This window comes from Pseudophryne corroboree, chromosome 8 (assembly GCF_028390025.1).
Source record: "Pseudophryne corroboree isolate aPseCor3 chromosome 8, aPseCor3.hap2, whole genome shotgun sequence".
In the NCBI taxonomy this organism is placed as follows: Eukaryota; Metazoa; Chordata; class Amphibia; order Anura; family Myobatrachidae; genus Pseudophryne; species Pseudophryne corroboree.
In genome coordinates, this window is record NC_086451.1 from 227940329 (window position 1) to 227947115 (window position 6787).

The window sequence follows — 6787 nt, forward strand, 5'->3', positions numbered from 1 at the left end:
TGCAGTGCCACTCCTAGATGGGCCCGGTGTTTGTGTCGGCCACTAGGGTCGCTTATCTTACTCACACAGCTACCTCATTGCGCCTCTTTTTTTCTTTGCGTCATGTGCTGTTTGGGGAGTGTTTTTTGGAAGGGCCATCCTGCGTGACACTGCAGTGCCACTCCTAGATGGGCCCGGTGTTTGTGTCGGCCACTAGGGTCGCTTATCTTACTCACACAGCTACCTCATTGCGCCTCTTTTTTTCTTTGCGTCATGTGCTGTTTGGGGAGTGTTTTTTGGAAGGGCCATCCTGCGTGACACTGCAGTGCCACTCCTAGATGGGCTCGGTGTTTGTGTCGGCCACTAGGGTCGCTTATCTTACTCACACAGCTACCTCATTGCGCCTCTTTTTTTCTTTGCGTCATGTGCTGTTTGGGGAGTGTTTTTTGGAAGGGCCATCCTGCGTGACACTGCAGTGCCACTCCTAGATGGGCCAGGTGTTTGTGTCGGCCACTAGGGTCGCTTATCTTACTCACACAGCTACCTCATTGCGCCTCTTTTTTTCTTTGCGTCATGTGCTGTTTGGGGAGTGTTTTTTGGAAGGGCCATCCTGCGTGACACTGCAGTGCCACTCCTAGATTGGCCCGGTGTTTGTGTCGGCCACTAGGGTCGCTTATCTTACTCACACAGCTACCTCATTGCGCCTCTTTTTTTCTTTGCGTCATGTGCTGTTTGGGGAGTGTTTTTTGGAAGGGCCATCCTGCGTGACACTGCAGTGCCACTCCTAGATGGGCCCGGTGTTTGTGTCGGCCACTAGGGTCGCTTATCTTACTCACACAGCTACCTCATTGCGCCTCTTTTTTTCTTTGCGTCATGTGCTGTTTGGGGAGTGTTTTTTGGAAGGGCCATCCTGCGTGACACTGCAGTGCCACTCCTAGATGGGCCAGGTGTTTGTGTCGGCCACTAGGGTCGCTTATCTTACTCACACAGCTACCTCATTGCGCCTCTTTTTTTCTTTGCGTCATGTGCTGTTTGGGGAGTGTTTTTTGGAAGGGCCATCCTGCGTGACACTGCAGTGCCACTCCTAGATGGGCCAGGTGTTTGTGTCGGCCACTAGGGTCGCTTATCTTACTCACACAGCTACCTCATTGCGCCTCTTTTTTTCTTTGCGTCATGTGCTGTTTGGGGAGTGTTTTTTGGAAGGGCCATCCTGCGTGACACTGCAGTGCCACTCCTAGATGGGCCAGGTGTTTGTGTCGGCCACTAGGGTCGCTTATCTTACTCACACAGCTACCTCATTGTGCCTCTTTTTTTCTTTGCGTCATGTGCTGTTTGGGGAGTGTTTTTTGGAAGGGCCATCCTGCGTGACACTGCAGTGCCACTCCTAGATGGGCCAGGTGTTTGTGTCGGCCACTAGGGTCGCTTATCTTACTCACACAGCTACCTCATTGCGCCTCTTTTTTTCTTTGCGTCATGTGCTGTTTGGGGAGTGTTTTTTGGAAGGGCCATCCTGCGTGACACTGCAGTGCCACTCCTAGATGGGCCCGGTGTTTGTGTCGGCCACTAGGGTCGCTTATCTTACTCACATAGCTACCTCATTGCGCCTCTTTTTTTCTTTGCGTCATGTGCTGTTTGGGGATTGTTTTTTGGAAGGGCCATCCTGCGTGACACTGCAGTGCCACTCCTAGATGGGCCAGGTGTTTGTGTCGGCCACTAGGGTCGCTTAGCTTACTCACACAGCTACCTCATTGCGCCTCTTTTTTTCTTTGCGTCATGTGCTGTTTGGGGAGTGTTTTTTGGAAGGGCCATCCTGCGTGACACTGCAGTGCCACTCCTAGATTGGCCCGGTGTTTGTGTCGGCCACTAGGGTCGCTTATCTTACTCACACAGCTACCTCATTGCGCCTCTTTTTTTCTTTGCGTCATGTGCTGTTTGGGGAGTGTTTTTTGGAAGGGCCATCCTGCGTGACACTGCAGTGCCACTCCTAGATGGGCCCGGTGTTTGTGTCGGCCACTAGGGTCGCTTATCTTACTCACACAGCTACCTCATTGCGCCTCTTTTTTTCTTTGCGTCATGTGCTGTTTGGGGAGTGTTTTTTGGAAGGGCCATCCTGCGTGACACTGCAGTGCCACTCCTAGATTGGCCCGGTGTTTGTGTCGGCCACTAGGGTCGCTTATCTTACTCACACAGCTACCTCATTGCGCCTCTTTTTTTCTTTGCGTCATGTGCTGTTTGGGGAGTGTTTTTTGGAAGGGCCATCCTGCGTGACACTGCAGTGCCACTCCTAGATGGGCCCGGTGTTTGTGTCGGCCACTAGGGTCGCTTATCTTACTCACACAGCTACCTCATTGCGCCTCTTTTTTTCTTTGCGTCATGTGCTGTTTGGGGAGTGTTTTTTGGAAGGGCCATCCTGCGTGACACTGCAGTGCCACTCCTAGATGGGCCAGGTGTTTGTGTCGGCCACTAGGGTCGCTTATCTTACTCACACAGCTACCTCATTGCGCCTCTTTTTTTCTTTGCGTCATGTGCTGTTTGGGGAGTGTTTTTTGGAAGGGCCATCCTGCGTGACACTGCAGTGCCACTCCTAGATGGGCCAGGTGTTTGTGTCGGCCACTAGGGTCGCTTATCTTACTCACACAGCTACCTCATTGCGCCTCTTTTTTTCTTTGCGTCATGTGCTGTTTGGGGAGTGTTTTTTGGAAGGGCCATCCTGCGTGACACTGCAGTGCCACTCCTAGATGGGCCAGGTGTTTGTGTCGGCCACTAGGGTCGCTTATCTTACTCACACAGCTACCTCATTGCGCCTCTTTTTTTCTTTGCGTCATGTGCTGTTTGGGGAGTGTTTTTTGGAACGGCCATCCTGCGTGACACTGCAGTGCCACTCCTAGATGGGCCCGGTGTTTGTGTCGGCCACTAGGGTCGCTTATCTTACTCACACAGCTACCTCATTGCGCTTCTTTTTTTCTTTGCGTCATGTGCTGTTTGGGGAGTGTTTTTTGGAAGGGCCATCCTGCGTGACACTGCAGTGCCACTCCTAGATGGGCCCGGTGTTTGTGTCGGCCACTAGGGTCGCTTATCTTACTCACACAGCTACCTCATTGCGCCTCTTTTTTTCTTTGCGTCATGTGCTGTTTGGGGAGTGTTTTTTGGAAGGGCCATCCTGCGTGACACTGCAGTGCCACTCCTAGATGGGCCAGGTGTTTGTGTCGGCCACTAGGGTCGCTTAGCTTACTCACACAGCTACCTCATTGCGCCTCTTTTTTTCTTTGCGTCATGTGCTGTTTGGGGAGTGTTTTTTGGAAGGGCCATCCTGCGTGATACTGCAGTGCCACTCCTAGATGGGCCCGGTGTTTGTGTCGGCCACTAGGGTCGCTTATCTTACTCACACAGCTACCTCATTGCGCCTCTTTTTTTCTTTGCGTCATGTGCTGTTTGGGGAGTGTTTTTTGGAAGGGCCATCCTGCGTGACACTGCAGTGCCACTCCTAGATGGCCAGGTGTTTGTGTCGGCCACTAGGGTCGCTTATCTTACTCACACAGCTACCTCATTGCGCCTCTTTTTTTCTTTGCGTCATGTGCTGTTTGGGGAGTGTTTTTTGGAAGGGCCATCCTGCGTGACACTGCAGTGCCACTCCTAGATGGCCAGGTGTTTGTGTCGGCCACTAGGGTCGCTTATCTTACTCACACAGCTACCTCATTGCGCCTCTTTTTTTCTTTGCGTCATGTGCTGTTTGGGGAGTGTTTTTTGGAAGGGCCATCCTGCGTGACACTGCAGTGCCACTCCTAGATTGGCCCGGTGTTTGTGTCGGCCACTAGGGTCGCTTATCTTACTCACACAGCTACCTCATTGCGCCTCTTTTTTTCTTTGCGTCATGTGCTGTTTGGGGAGTGTTTTTTGGAAGGGCCATCCTGCGTGACACTGCAGTGCCACTCCTAGATGGGCCCGGTGTTTGTGTCGGCCACTAGGGTCGCTTATCTTACTCACACAGCTACCTCATTGCGCCTCTTTTTTTCTTTGCGTCATGTGCTGTTTGGGGAGTGTTTTTTGGAAGGGCCATCCTGCGTGACACTGCAGTGCCACTCCTAGATGGGCCCGGTGTTTGTGTCGGCCACTAGGGTCGCTTATCTTACTCACACAGCTACCTCATTGCGCCTCTTTTTTTCTTTGCGTCATGTGCTGTTTGGGGAGTGTTTTTTGGAAGGGCCATCCTGCGTGACACTGCAGTGCCACTCCTAGATGGGCCAGGTGTTTGTGTCGGCCACTAGGGTCGCTTATCTTACTCACACAGCTACCTCATTGCGCCTCTTTTTTTCTTTGCGTCATGTGCTGTTTGGGGAGTGTTTTTTGGAAGGGCCATCCTGCGTGACACTGCAGTGCCACTCCTAGATGGGCCAGGTGTTTGTGTCGGCCACTAGGGTCGCTTATCTTACTCACACAGCTACCTCATTGCGCCTCTTTTTTTCTTTGCGTCATGTGCTGTTGGGGAGTGTTTTTTGGAAGGGCCATCCTGCGTGACACTGCAGTGCCACTCCTAGATGGGCCAGGTGTTTGTGTCGGCCACTAGGGTCGCTTATCTTACTCACACAGCTACCTCATTGCGCCTCTTTTTTTCTTTGCGTCATGTGCTGTTTGGGGAGTGTTTTTTGGAACGGCCATCCTGCGTGACACTGCAGTGCCACTCCTAGATGGGCCCGGTGTTTGTGTAGGCCACTAGGGTCGCTTATCTTACTCACACAGCTACCTCATTGCGCCTTTTTTTCTTTGCGTCATGTGCTGTTTGGGGAGTGTTTTTTGGAAGGGCCATCCTGCGTGACACTGCAGTGCCACTCCTAGATGGGCCCGGTGTTTGTGTCGGCCACTAGGGTCGCTTATCTTACTCACACAGCTACCTCATTGCGCCTCTTTTTTTCTTTGCGTCATGTACTGTTTGGGGAGTGTTTTTTGGAAGGGCCATCCTGCGTGACACTGCAGTGCCACTCCTAGATGGGCCAGGTGTTTGTGTCGGCCACTAGGGTCGCTTAGCTTACTCACACAGCTACCTCATTGCGCCTCTTTTTTTCTTTGCGTCATGTGCTGTTTGGGGAGTGTTTTTTGGAAGGGCCATCCTGCGTGATACTGCAGTGCCACTCCTAGATGGGCCCGGTGTTTGTGTCGGCCACTAGGGTCGCTTATCTTACTCACACAGCTACCTCATTGCGCCTCTTTTTTTCTTTGCGTCATGTGCTGTTTGGGGAGTGTTTTTTGGAAGGGCCATCCTGCGTGACACTGCAGTGCCACTCCTAGATGGGCCCGGTGTTTGTGTCGGCCACTAGGGTCGCTTAGCTTAGTCATCCAGCAACCTCGGTGCAAATTTTAGGACTAAAAATAATATTGTGAGGTGTGAGGTATTCAGAATAGACTGAAAATGAGTGGAAATTATGGTTTTTGAGGTTAATAATACTTTGGGATCAAAATGACCCCCAAATTCTATGATTTAAGCTGTTTTTTAGTGTTTTTTGAAAAAAACACCCGAATCCAAAACACACCCGAATCCGACAAAAAAAATTCGGTGAGGTTTTGCCAAAACGCGGTCGAACCCAAAACACGGCCGCGGAACCGAACCCAAAACCAAAACACAAAACCCGAAAAATTTCAAGTGCACATCTCTAGACTGCATATCCACATAAACTATATCTCAGTGGATAGTAAGTGAATAACCAACACTATTATAGCCTGGCATTTCGGTTCAAGCATTAACTTATAGCACTTTAATCTAAAGGTGTAATACATATATCTATATTATTGAAGTCATCCCACAGGACTGTCAGCTGGTCCGAGGAGAAGAGTTAGGGAGGCGTTAATGCAGCATCCCGGATTTAAAGTGTTAGTGCATTTTATTAGGCTGCATACACAGACAGGACATTAATGACTGGAAATACTACAGCAGGCATTTATTAAAGGAGCACAGCAGCCAGGGTTATGAAACTCTAAAATTTCTAAGGAGTTAAGTACAGAATTATTCAGCTATAGTCCCTCTGTATGTTGCTTGGATAGTAATAGAAAGCTGATGTCTGTTACAACTTCAGAAAAGACTCCTTTATCCAATCGTCAAAAGAGAAACATAGTTGGCAATATATTGCAACATATGTCACAGGATTTGCTACAGTAACATTTAGCATTGAGATCATCACTTCACACATCAACTAAGAAAGGAGAGGAGAATGTTATTTTGCTAAGGACTTGGTGTTAAATATTTAATATAAGTTACTGCTTCATTTTTATGAGTTTTATTGGCCGGTTGTAGTGCACTACTATTTTAAGAGTACCCGGGTCACTCTCATACTAGCCTTAAGGTAATTTTTGTGTATGCATGCAGACAACTTGTATAGGTTCCTGAAAGGGAAATAGCTGTATGGGATAAATAAATTCATGTGTTTATACTTACCATGTTCTAATGTGAATTTTGAAATTCCATCTGGAGGACCCTGGAAGTGGAAACAGAAAACAAAGGTATAATAGTATACTGAGAGGAATGTGCACATATATACAGTTATGATATAGATACATTTGAATTTAGAGTACATATAAAGGACACAAAGAAAAGGAGGGGCTTACCCAGGCAAGCCTAGATAATCAGCTTGGGTGGAGGCACAACTACCAAGTAATCATCCCTTAGTGATAAGTCCAATAATTAGAGTATTAGGGAGGGGTTACAATTACTACACATCATTTGGTTTCTCTACTTGACTGTGACTTTGAGATTGAAGATATAAATGGTTTATAAAAAACATTTCAATTCAAAGTCGCTGTTTAACCCGCCAGGACTGAG